Consider the following 13,552-nt stretch of genomic DNA (forward strand, 5'->3'; position numbering starts at 1 on the left):
CCAGCTTCAAGGGCCAAACTGGAACCACTGTCGGGCCTAATTCAGGCCATGGGCTGGCGGTTCCCCACCACTGAACTCCTCCTACCTGCTGCGTCAATGTGCATACAGTGGTGCCTCGCAAGACGAAAAGAATCCGTTCTGTGATTCTCTTCGTCTAGCGGTTTTTTCGTCTTGCGAAGCAAGCCCATTGAAGGATTAGCGGATTAGCACTATTAGCACTATTAGCGCTATTAGCGGCTTTTAGCGGCTTATCTGCTGATCGGATCAGCTGATAAGCAGCTTAGCGGCTTAGAAAAGGGGGGAGGAGGAAATAAAACCAGCAGGAACTCGCAAGACATTGTCGTCTTGCGAAGCAAGCCCATAGGAAATTCGTTTTGCAAAGCACCTCCAAAACGGAAAACTCTTTCGTCTAGCAAGTTTTCCGTCTTGCGAGGCATTCGTCTTGCGGGGCACCACTGTATTTTAGTACTTATTGTTTTATAAGCTGCTTCAAAAAACCCAAAAAGAAAGCAGTACAGAAAAACTTACGTTATGAATTAACAGCAGTAGTAAAGGCTCATATTGATTTCGTTTATGAGTATTCCACGAGGCAGACGATGCAGCTTGCCTTCAGAGTCTCTCACAGTTAATAAATTAAACTGCCAGGGGTGCAGGGAAGACAAGTATAGTTACAACACTAGCAACCTTATTAGCCATTCTAACACCTGGCAAACATGCACTACAATAAATTAAGTAGGGAAAGATTTATTTTGAAAGACATATATGAACTTGTACCAGAAAGAAGGGTGGTTGAAACACATTGTCTGGTGCTAAGTGCAGAGTAGATAAAAGGTTAACAGGATCTGGGGCATGGCTGGAGCCTTCTAGGGATGGTGACGTCATTCAATATCCTCTGTTTGCGTGGCTCAGCAGATCTTTGGATCATGACAATTTAATCCTGCAAAATACTCTGCCTTTGTGTCAAAAGCAGTAGGAGCTAAGAGCACATTCCAAATTGACTCACTGTTTATGCTTGATGAGGCCAAACTTTATCAAGCTGGCAGCGATCACACAAAACTCATGATTTTAGCCAACAATCTTATCAGCAAGACACTTCAACAATCCATAATAATGCCTAGCGTTTATATAGTGTTTAGCTTGCAAGTGTTCAGTTATTTCACATGCATTATATTGTTAGAAAACGTGCATCTTTCTGCAAGGAAGAGTTATTATTATCTCTTTATTGCAGGCTAAAGGGGTGGGGCTGAGGGAATGAGAGGCTACCAAGAGCCACCTAGCACGTTCTGGGCAGAGAAGAGTTTGAAGTGAGATTCATAGCTCAGTCCTGATGTACAGTGGTGCCCCGCAAGACGAATGCCTTGCAAGACGGAAAACTCACTAGACAAAAGAGTTTTCCGTTTTGGAGGTGCTTCGCAAAACGAATTTCCTATGGGCTTGCTTCGCAAGACGAAAATGTCTTGCGAGTTCCTGCGGGTTTTTTCCCCTTTCCCCCCCTTTTTCTTAGCCTCTAAGCCGCTTATCAGCTGATCCGATCAGCCGATAAGCCTCTAAAAGCCTCTAAAAGCCTCTAATAGCGCTAATCCGCTAATCCTTCATTGGGCTTGCTTTGCAAGACGAAAAAACCGCTAGACGAAGAGAATCACAGAACAGATTCTTTTTGTCTTGCGAGGCACCACTGTATTGTTCAGTTTGGGCTTGCTGATTGGAAGGTCGGTGGTTTGAATCCGCGCAATGGGGTGAGTGCACGTTGCTCTGACCCAGCTTCTGCAACCTAGCAGTTTGAGAGCATATCAGTGCAAGTAGATAAATATGTACTGCTGTGGCAGGAAGATAAAAGCGTTTCCATGTGCTCTGGCACTCATCATGGTCCGCCGTGTGCCAGTAGCGGTTTAATAATGCTGGCCCCATGACCCGGAAAGCTGTCTGTCTGTGGACAAATGGCGGTTCCCTTGGCCTGGAGCAAGATGAGTGCAGCACCAAAATAGTCACCTTTGACTGGAGTTAGCTGTCCAGGGTGTCCTTTACATTTTACCTTTACTAATAGTATGGACTTCATGCATCTTTGCAAGATATCTGAAGGTAGGGTTATATTTAGGCTGCAATCCTAAACATAGGTAAAGGGACCCCTGACCGTTAAGCCCAGTTGCAAACGACTCCGGGGTTGCAGCGCTAATCTCGTTTTACTGGCCGAGGGAGCCGGCATTTGTTTGCAGACAGCTTCCAGGTCATGTGGCCAGCGTTACTAAACTGCACTTCCTGCTGGAGCAGTACCTATTTATCTACTTGCACTTTGACATGCTTTTGAACTGCTAGGTTGGCAGGAGCAGGGACCAAGCAACGGGAGCTCACCCCGTCGCAGGGATTCGAACCGCCAACCTTCTGATCGGCAAGCCCTAGGCTCAGTGGCTTAGACTGAATAAGTAAACATACTTATTAAGAAATATACAACTGAATTATTCTTATTCTTATTCTGATTATATCTTACATTTATATATCACCTTGCTATTTCTGTAAATAGTAGCCATAAAGCATAATTGCATTTTTATGCAGAAGTCCACTCCACTGCACAGCAATAGGTAGAAAGAGAGTTAACTACATTAAAACAAATATGTCTGCATTTCCCAAACTGTCTTAAAGATAGGATTTGATTTTACAAGATAGGCATGCTGTATAGAACTGGCAACCTCAAAATATGTTGAAAAATCTTTGGACGGTCCAGAATTCTGCCAGACCAATGCCCAGTTGAAGAAGGGACAGTTAAGTTTTATGCAGGTTCATCAACTCCATTTCCTATTTTGCTTAAACTTAGGAATTTTGACAAATTTACACACTGGAAATTCACTTGTCAGCTCATTCTCCATACCCTTAAAACAAACATTGCATATGTAGCTTTGAAATTTACAACCAAAATCCACACCACACAATTAGTTCCTTCTTTCAAAAGAGGAAGACGGTAAGATGAAGTTCCAGCTGTGGTGGGGACTGGTGAACAGAGCAATGTTCAGAAAAGAATAACCATGGAACCAATGAAACAAAACACCGAATAGGGTTCACCACTTCCCTGAATGGTGTGACATTCATGAAACAGTGCTACCTGGGTTTAGCTTACTTTGGAAGGAGAGATCTGATAAAGTGGACTGTAGTCCATGAAAGCTAACACCATAAAAATCTGTTAGTCTTCCAGGTGTTATGAAACTATTGTTTTTGCTGCAAAACAATAGCAGAGTCTGGAAGTTATGGTGTACTTGTAATATTTGGGTTATTTACAACTGAGAACAGTTGAAGGCAGACAGTATAGCAGATCTGTTTCCTCACTTTCAGATCTACAGAGAGGCACCCCTAGATGCCTTCAGCTTACAGCTCAGCTCTGTGCTTTTGCCTTTCTATGTAAAGGTAAAGGTAAAGGGACCGCTGACCATTAGGTCCAATCGTGGCCGACTGAGGTTGCGGCGCTCATCTCGCTTTAATGGCCAAGGGAGCTGGCATACAGCTTCCGGGTCATGTGGCCAGCATGACTAAGCTGCTTCTGGCAAACCAGAGCAGTGCACGGAAACGCCGTTTACCTTCCCGCCACAGCGGTACCTATTTATCTACTTGCACTTTGACATGCTTCTGAACTGCTAGGTTGGCAGGAGCAGGGACCGAGCAATGGGAGCTCACCACATTGCGGGGATTCGAACCGCCAACCTTCTGATCGGCAAGTCCTAGGCTCTGTGGTTTAACCCACAGCGCCACCCGCACCCCGCCTTTCTATGTATGTACCTCTTTTTTGTTCCCCCAAAAGTTCTCTGACATACACACTCCCTAGGTTGTTTCCTTGCTTTAGGGTGTGGGGATGGGGACTGAGTCTCACCTTCCAGAGGTATCTCATGCTATTTTATAGCCATTCTGAGCCATTCACCTATCATTTCCCTAACAATAGATGTGTCTGGCATGCTTGGCCACTGATGGTTGAGAGATTTTAAAGTTTAAGTTTAATGTTTAAAATTCAAAAGTTAAAGTGGTCATTCTGCTGCCCCTTTAATCTCCTCTTTTACATAAACTGGAAAATGTCACAGCAATCAAATAGTAATTTTATAACAATACATCTATTTTCCATACCATGAGACTAATTGCTTGCCTGCTGTTTTTTTGTGGATTTTTAAAAACAAGTTATGAGAGTGATAGCTTGGTGCATGACAGAGTAGGCTATACAAATAGAAACACCAGATTCCTCCTAGCTCTGTATTCAATAGAACCAGAGGCACATCTTCCTATATAGTGTATTATAGAAGCCTTCATAAACCCAGTTTTTAAGGTGGACTGTAGGTTGCTTTATCTAGCTCCACTGCTGAGCAATATTTTTGTCATCAACAGAACAGGCCAATGGCAATGCAGCACAGATGCTACTAGGCTCATGAGAAGACTCACTAGAATTAAATGTTTTGGTTCTTACTAAGAGAAGCAGGGAAACTCTGTCCTAGACAACATGGAGTATCATTTTATGTTTTAAGGTTTGTTTTATGATTCAATTTACACAATTTCCCAATTCATGAGAAACATTAGGGTAGAGGTAACCCAAAAACATTTGCAGAAGAGATATTCAAAATTTTGACCATGATCGTCTTCGTTGGGATTAAGAACACAGGCAAGAAAGTGACAGTAGCACGTATGAATTTTTAAAAGAGCAATAATTATTACTGCCACTTTTAATACTTCACATTTGAAACTGACAGAATTATCTGTATGATTCCAGAAGTGACTTAAAGCAGTGCAGGCAGGCTAAGCAGGGGTCAAACTGATGCAATTACAGAGTGCATTGACCATGCCTGTTTTTTGTGGTTTTTTAAAACAATATTTTTATTAAACAATTTCAACATAACAAATTATCAGTCCAAGTAATCAATTACATTATTCCTCCCCTTCCCCCCCCACCAAGGACTTCCCTCAGCTCCCCTCTCTGATTTCTTTGCACGTATTGTTCTCTGCATGTTATAAAATTGTACATATCCTTGCCTTATCTATCATGTATTCAACTAATAAATTTGTGGATGTTTATTCAAAACCTGCCAGGGAGTCCAGTTAGACCATGCCTTTTGAAATAAATTCTCAACAAGATCTTACAGACTTACCCACCATGTGGTATGATCACTGCTAGTCATGGGAGGAACATCAAACACATCCATGAAGAATACAGATGCCATCCTATGTACGCTCATCTGGCAACATGTTCCAATGGACCCCAATGCATATGATCAGGTAATGTAATGTGAATACATGCTAGCCAAAGTCATCAAGGCAAAACTCATATTTGAATATCAGGGCTCCTGGAATCAGCAAAAAAGGAACAGAATAAAAAAGCAGCACACACTAGCAGTGGCGTAGCGTGGGGGGTGCAGGGGGGGCCGGCCACACCGGGCGCAACATCTGGGGGTTAGGGTTAGGGGGCGCAAATCCACGGTTAGGGGGCGCAAATTACTTGCCTTGCCCCGGGTGCTGACAACCACTGCACACTAGTATCCATACTCTTCATAGATCTGCTTTTATTCATTTTTTAAATGAACTGCAACTAAAATGAGAACAGTAACTTTTAGTCTAAACTGGTTTGAGACCTAAAAGCTAAAGAGTCTTCACCTGGGTCATTACTTATGCACAAAAAACATCAATTCTGGGCCTTTATTCCTCTCACAACTTGTTCCCCAAAACTTATATACCACACCTCCTTTACTGTTGACGGCTTCCTACTTTTAGGAGCAATTAAACTACGCATGAGCAGTGCTTTTTTTCTATAAAAAAAAAATTAGGGGTACTCTCATTTTCCTACTCATATTGAAATACTTCCCCTCTATCCAAACTTGGATTCACAAAATGTTTAGGGGTATGCGTACCCCTGCATCTCCCCAGAAAAAGCACTGCACATGAGACTATATTTTCAGACACTTCTGCCACATTATTTTATATAAAAAAATTCCTTCTAGTAGCACCTTAAAGACCAACTAAGTTAGTTCTTGGCATGAGCTTTCGTGTGCATGCACACTTCTTCAGATCATGCACACGAAAGCTCATACCAAGAACTAACTTAGTTGGTCTTTAAGGTGCTACTGGAAGGAATTTTTTTATTTTGACTATGGCAGACCAACACGGCTACCTATCCATTATTTTATATGACTGGGTCGCAGTCACTTCCCTCATGTGGTGATTCTCATGTAACCATTTTTGGACCATAAGCTTGTGGAAGTTCCAGTGCTTTTCTTCTAGAAAAAGGCGCCACTACTCACCAGGAAGTTGTTACAGTAAATGCCACACTTTTTAGCCAGTGTTTTTCTTTGAGGGGAAAAGGTGCCGGTACTGTGTACCCTTCAGTACCCTCAGAAAAAAGCATGGGGAAGTACTAATATTTAGATGTTTGCTGTCAAAGCATTTGTACTGTCCCGTGAGCACCACAACTGACAAGGCACTGCACCAAGAGTCTGCAAGTTTAGTTCTCTCACAATTGCAGGCCTCAGTTAATGCTAAGTATCATACAGCAGTTCTCCATCTAATCTGGTTCATAGCCCGGGGTTAACATAGTGATTCCTTTTGGTAACTAAAGATTCACCAGGCTTCACTGGCTAGGACTGCCTACTTCCAGCTTCTTCCTGGCTCCTCAGGATTGGGCCCCTCAGCCCTGACCCAGTATATTTTGACTGTCCTCAGCCCCATAGAGTTGGCGCCTGTGTTGTTAAATATAGTTTTTATAGATGAATGCTGTAGTACTTTGTGAATCCTATGCCTTTGGTTGTAACTGTACTGTTTAACCTTTTGAGTTCTGCAAGTAGTGCTTTATAGATTGCAATTGCTTTACTGAGGATTTGTTATTCTATACGATTTATCAAAATAAAAAAATTCCTTCCAGTAGCACCTTAAAGACCAACTAAGTTAGTTCTTGGTATGAGCTTTCGTGTGCATGCACACTTCTTCAGATACACTGCTACACTCCACAGATACACTCCAGTGTATCTGAAGAAGTGTGCATGCACACGAAAGCTCATACCAAGAACTAACTTAGTTGGTCTTTAAGGTGCTACTGGAAGGAATTTTTTTATTTTGACTATGGCAGACCAACACGGCTACCTATCTGTATACGATTTATGTTGCATTTCTGTTGTTCTTTTGTTACTGTCACATTGTTTGCAAACCGCTTTGCGGTTCATGTGAATGAAAAGTGGCATAGAAATATAATAAATCTTTTAATTTGCTTTATTGATTTAAAAAAAGAAAATTACAATCAACAAAAAACCAAAACAAAATATAAACCGAAATGTATTACAATTTACAAATGACAAATTGATTTCTTACAACATAACTTCTGTTGTGACTGCCTGTCACCCGATCCAAGAGTCCTAATTTTCTTGAGTAGTGCACTTTTCATTATCACTCCAAACTTTTCCCCAATGCTTATTTTAATAAGATTTTCTATGTTTATACAGGGGCATGGTTTTTTTTGGTTGATTGTAATTTTCTTTTTTAAAATCAAGAAAGCAAATAAATTGAAATATAATAAACCAAATCTCTCTCTCTCTGTGTGTAAGGTGCCTTCATTCCCATAAGGGGAAGGTGGGGTATAAATATATAATAATTGAAATACTTTTTTAAAAAACTGCATCTCTCTCTTCTCTTTCCGCCCACTGCTAAATATTTGAGTCTAGTGTGTGTGTGTGTGTGTGTGTGTGTGTGTGTATACACACAATTTACTATGACATCATCTCCACGCGCTCTCGGGAAGCAGATACAAGAGAAAGAGGGTGTGTGTGGGGGGGGAGGTAGAGAAATAAGAACAACAACCCAGAGCGAACGACACCCCCTGAGAGAAACACACGGCTCCCTCCTCAACCGCAACAGACATGCGTACATGGACTTTCAGTACCTACAGATATGTGTGTGTGGAGGGGGGGGGGCGGAAATAAAAAGCGGGTGGGGCAAGACATTTCCCCCCCTCCAAAAAAAGGGGAGACGTCGCGCAGGCGCAGTCCGGACCAAAATGTCAGCGTTTTGACAGTCGGAAAGAGACGCGCTACCGCGGAAAGTACCATAGAGAGGGAGGAAGCGGCCCGCGAAGAAAGAAGAGCGCGCGCGCGCGCCCTTGCGTCGCCCGGCCTCGCCCTACGCCGGCTTCGCTTTTCCTCACAGACACAGACACGAGCGCGCGCGCACCCCGCCCCTTTCTGTCCCTCTCCCTCTCTCCCCCACGGCCCCGCCCTCCCTCCCTCCGCTCTCGGCGCGCTCGCGCCAAAAGGGGGAGGAGCTGCGCGCCTGTCAGTCAGCTCCCCTCAGTCAGGCGCTGCCGGCCGGGCGGCCTGGTTGTGTGTCTGTTGGCTGCTGCGGCGCCGCGCTTGGCTCTGGCCGGGCCGCTGAGGCGCTGAGGGGAAAGAGGAGGAGCGGGCGCCTGCCTTCCTTCCTTCCCGGCCGGCCGCGGGGGCGGAGCGCGCAGGGGCGGGGAGGGGAGAGCGATGAGCGGGGCCGCCGCCGCCTCCTCCGCCGCCGCCGCCGGATCCGAGCCCGGCCCGGGCTTCTTCCTCTTCCCCAGCGGCACCGGCGAGCCGTGCGTGGCCATGGGCCCCGGCGAGAGCGCGGCGGGCTTCGGGGCGCTGCTCCTGCTGCCTCCGCCGACCATGACATCCTCGGGGCTGCCTTCTCCTCCCGGCGGAGGCGCAGGAGGCGGCGGCGGCTGCCGGGGCCGCTACCAGCTGCTTCTGTCGGGCCGGGCCCTGGCCGAGCGCTACCGGAGGATTTACACGGCGGCGGCGCTGAGCGAGAGGGAGCAGGCCGGACACCCGGGCGCCAGGTAAATGACAACAACGGCGGAAGCGGGCGCTGAGATGCGCGCACACACGCGACCCGCCACCCCGGGTGGTGGGACCCGTGCAGGCAGCTCCTGGGCGATCTTCCCCGGGCAGATATATAGCCCTGCGTAGCAGCCCAGCTGCCTGTCCAAAACGAGATCGCCCTCTGGCACTGCAGTTCTGAAAAGGCAGGACAATACCTTATTGCCTAGACACACGCGCGCACACATCCACACGCACTTCATAGGCTAGTGGGTGCACAAGCACACGGCGGTCTTCCACACGAGCACCAGCTCCCTCCTGCAGCAGGAATGGGTAGCTCAGCCGTTCCCATCGTGGACTTTGGTCCTGACAAGGTGCAAATCTATGCCTGCTTACTCAGAAGTAAGTTCCAGGGGGCTTTACTGGGTCAGGCAAGTGTCTCTGTGCTTAGAATCGAAGCTTAAGGAAGGTGGCGTTTTAGGGCCGTGGCAAATCCTGTTCAATCTGTAGGCATATCGTCAGGGAAAAAGGAGTCTGTGTGCCATCTCGGCTCATCATCTAAGTGGTAACTGCCACGAAATATTTGGAACAGGGAACTCTGTCTCTTCTCAGGAAGGCCCACACGCTGCTGGTGATTCAGCGATGAGGCTGTATGTTAGATATTTTTAAAAATCCAGGTGGCTAAGACCTCTTGGAGTAAGCAGAGTGTGCCCTCTTGTTTGGGCAGTACCTCTGTTTTGTGTTGGGCATCAAAGTTGTTTTGCTACTGCCATTGGTCCTCCACCCCAAGATGTTGCCCCTCCTTAATCTGTGTTTGCTTAATGTATCAAAACTAGTGGGCAGAGGGAAAGAGAACTGGGGCTAACGTTGAACAATTCCTAACGAGAATTAGCATCTGTCATTGAGCAAGATGATACAGATTTGTCTGCAAGTCAAATCTTGAGAACTTGGGCCTGTTCCAGTATTATTCTTTTCCATCTGTGTAGAAATACCTGTCAAGGACTCCATGTGGGGGAAAAATAAGTAGAATGTAAAATCCAGTTAGATTTTGGCAGGGAAGAACAAGCTGTGGTTTCCAGAACATGGATTTGCAAAATCCATATGGATTTTGAATTGACATAACATTTTTTCACCAGTTTTCTCTGGAGGAAAGATGTTGCTTTAGAATTAATCCCTACTGACAGGCTGTGGAGTAGGCAACTACCAAGTAATTGGAGTAAATATACTATACTGTTGTTAGATTACATAAATATACTATTTATGCAGAGTGCACAGGAATATTACCTACAAGAATCTGTCAGCGAGGAATAGGTGGAGATGTAGTATTTTCCAGAGCAGTCAAAAGTTGGATGATAGACTACTTATTTTAGGGTAATAAATTAGATTGCAATAATGGCTATCTTAACCCCTGACTAGCAGTGGTAGTGATTGATAGTGTAGCTACCACCAGCTTGCTCCTGCCAGGATGTGGTGGAATCAGGTGGTGTTGTAGCCACTCCCCCTGAAATGCCCAGTATTGGGAATTTCCATTGATAACTGCTGGCAGAGATATCACAAGTGATAGCTTCTTCCACCATCTGGGCAGGTGCTTTGGGGTGCTAAAGGAGGTTGGAAGAGGAGCATCTCTGCCCCATCCAAAACCCCTCTAGTATGGCAGATAGGAGGTTTGGATTGCCCTGTATATTATTGGCATTGAATATTTAGAACTCTTGAAATCATACTTACCTGTTGCCATGTGTTGGTTATAAAAGGAAATTGGTTTGTATTGTTAGTAATCTAACAACAGGAAGGCAAGCTAAGAGTTTGTAATCTTACTCCTTATTTGCTGCCACGCCAAAGGTGGTGTTTGACTAGGTGGTGAGATAGACTCTAATGTTTTCAGGTGCAGCATTTGGTTCCTACTCCTATAAATGCACTCTAAAAAGTAAAGAAAGCGAAAATAAAAACTCAAGTTTTTATCCTGAATAGCTTACAATATACATTTTTACTCAATAACAAAGAATGGATGCAAACAATATGGAAATGAATGTGACAATTCATTGTCGGCAAAAGAAGTAGTTTGATTTTGTTATATCATAAGAATGGAAAGTTACTGTTGTCAGTTATAGCTAAAGTCTGGACTGGGTGAAGATGGAATCAGGAAAGGAAAGAATGAGTTGCTGATCTTTTACATATGCACATAGTTGTTGATGTAGGAAGAAACTGATAGTTATGCTTTCTTATTTAAATAACCTTGATTTTAAAGGGATGCTGAAACACTTAACACCTGGCAGAATCACTGAGGTCTGGTAATCATCTGTACAGGGAGAAGTTATTTATTAATTCCAAGGATAGTGACATGGCTTGTCCTCAGGTTGAAAGCATATTCAAAAGCACTCCTTTTTTATGTTGAATCAATTGGGCTTATCGCTGAATTCAGTGGGTTGCATCTGACTAAGCCACAGTAGACCCATTGATTTTAGTGGATCTGTTTGGAATATGACAGTCAGATACAGTCCAGTGTCACATGCTGGTTAGATATGCTATAACAGTATAACCAAATATGCTTAAATGCTTTTTGGACTGATGAATTGACCTATCCAGGTTAAGGGAAAGAAGTGTCCAGGCCGCCCATTCCCCTCCCCCAGGTCAGTTGTTTTTTTAAATCACAAATTATTCTGGATTGAGTAGTGGAGACTACCAAATGAGACTGACTGTTGTCCTGAGCCTAACTCTGCATAGGTTTATACTATATGATTTATTAATTCTATGTGCTTTCTCCTAGACCTTGAGAATTTTGTTTTAAAAAAATTAGGCTGTTTTAGAGTGCTTACTGATGGTCTGAAGTACTCTTCAATCACTTATTAAATCTGAGGATTCTGGAATAGAAATACTTCTTCCCATGGAAAAGCTCTCATTTAAAGCAGAAATGCCATTTCATTCCTCCTCCTGATACTCCTTCAGCAAGCTGCATGCTTCTGGATAAAGAGTTGCAGGTTCACATTTGCCCTTAGATTTTGATTACTCATTATTTGCTGGAGCCAGGCAAGTCAGACATCCAAGTGCTGAGAATGTGAAGTTTGCAGAAGCTCTAAATAAATAAATAGTAGGATTGTTCAGTGTGTGATAATTCCTCAAGGAGATGTGCACCAAGTTATATTGTATCATCCAATAGGTTTGGATGCAGTGTCCCATCTTTTTGGTACCAAGAAAAAAAAGCAGTAGCCATTGTTGGCAAGGGAAGTAAGTAGTAAAGCCCAAGGTGACAACTTGCCTGTTTTCAAGGTCTGAACTTAATTCCTAGTGCCAAGGTGATAGAACTGGTAAATAGAATTTCTTAGATTTTCTTTCTGGCATTGTTTATTGAACTTTCAGTATTGCCCGTGATGCCCCTCTTTGGATGGTGATAATAAATATTAAATGTAATGTGTGCAGTTCCTTCTGCGCTAGCAGGACCTGCATTCTTTCTCTGACCTCACAGTATCAGGACCAATTTACAGTTTATGTGGAAAACATGTTTGCTTCATGTACATTGTGTGCTCTTGGTGAACATTCTGAAGCATTAAGGGGAACTGGATGTTTGTAAACACATGGGAACATGCAAGGGATACCCACTGAAAAACCACAGTTGGTTCCATCTGCCTGGCGCAAGTGTACTGCATTCCCTTATATGAAACAGTACAGTGGAATCCACTAAAGTTTTTGAAAGTAACATTGCTTTTTCTTTCACTTGGCAAATATGCAAATGAATGGTCAGAAGCTTTCCCTGGTGGGATCAATTTTTTTTTTTTCATTTTTAGGGGATGGACAGTCATATTCTTTGCATCCATACCATATCTATGATACAGACATGGGAATGACACAGTATTCTGATTTGATTCCATGTGAATGAGCAGTGTGGCTGTGCATACTGCTCAAAAGTTTCCTCTTCACTTCTCCCTTGCTCCTGCCATCACTGGAAGCAACAAACATAACCCTTGGTTTGTTGTGTTGTCTGAACCTGGACACATGGTTTCTTGCTTCCCAAACAAACCACAAGCCCAGGTTCCGATGGCCTGGCAGTAATAAAACTTGTATCCAAACATTAGCTTACTTATTACGTTGTTTTTGTCATTTAGTCGTTTAGTCGTGTCCGACTCTTCGTGACCCCCTGGACCAGAGCACGTTGGGCACTCCTGTCTTCCACTGCCTCCTGCAGTTTGGTCAAACTCATGCTGGTAGCTTCGAGAACACTGTCCAACCATCTTGTCCTCTGTCGTCCCCTCCTCTGTGTGCCCTCAATACAATGTTTTGATAGCTGTGATATTATTACTTTTCATTCAACTGAATACTGAATTGAATATAGTTTGGAGTTACTTATACACATTGATTTTAAATATGAACCCTACAAGTTATCTTGGTTATTGAAAATAGTCCAAAATAGTGTTCTTTGGTGTGTTTTTTAAAAAAACACATTGAAAATGGAGCATATACATATTTCTGTGTATGTAAAATAAACTTGTAACAGTTGTAATACACTAATAAGAAGTTTTTATTTAATATTTAACACATTGGTAGTGAACCTATGAGCAAGGAAGTCACTGTTGGACCCACAGTATTCTGTGACTGGAAGGACTCCTTCCATTCACGGAAGGAACTGAGAATTTAGCAAAGGCTCCTTCTGAAGGAAGGTAGAAAGGTGATTCCTCCCATACTCAAGCAGCCTTTCCCACATGTTTCCAGAGGGTCTTCCAAGTAGGTTTTAATGGGGTAGTTGCAGCGGGAAAGGGAATTGGGGGAGATTGCCTCTT

General features: G+C 43.8%; 1 long non-coding RNA gene across 2 annotated transcripts; it reads right to left on the reverse strand.

Annotated features, from left to right (window-relative positions):
- Window positions 1-503: 503 nt before the first annotated feature.
- Window positions 504-7,995, reverse strand: LOC309530232. Of its 2 annotated transcripts, none has more exons than XR_014218707.1 (3): window positions 7,707-7,995; window positions 5,112-5,306; window positions 504-638 (listed from the first exon to the last, which is right to left on the reverse strand). It is a non-coding gene; the product is annotated as an uncharacterized lncRNA (long non-coding RNA). The 2 variants fall into 2 exon arrangements; XR_014218708.1 differs by having other exon boundaries at window positions 5,116-5,306; window positions 7,707-7,993.
- Between the last annotated feature and the right edge of the window lie 5,557 nt (window positions 7,996-13,552).

The sequence above is a fragment of the Podarcis vaucheri genome (genome assembly GCF_965113315.1).
Source record: "Podarcis vaucheri genome assembly, chromosome: 4".
Taxonomy (NCBI): Eukaryota; Metazoa; Chordata; class Lepidosauria; order Squamata; family Lacertidae; genus Podarcis; species Podarcis vaucheri.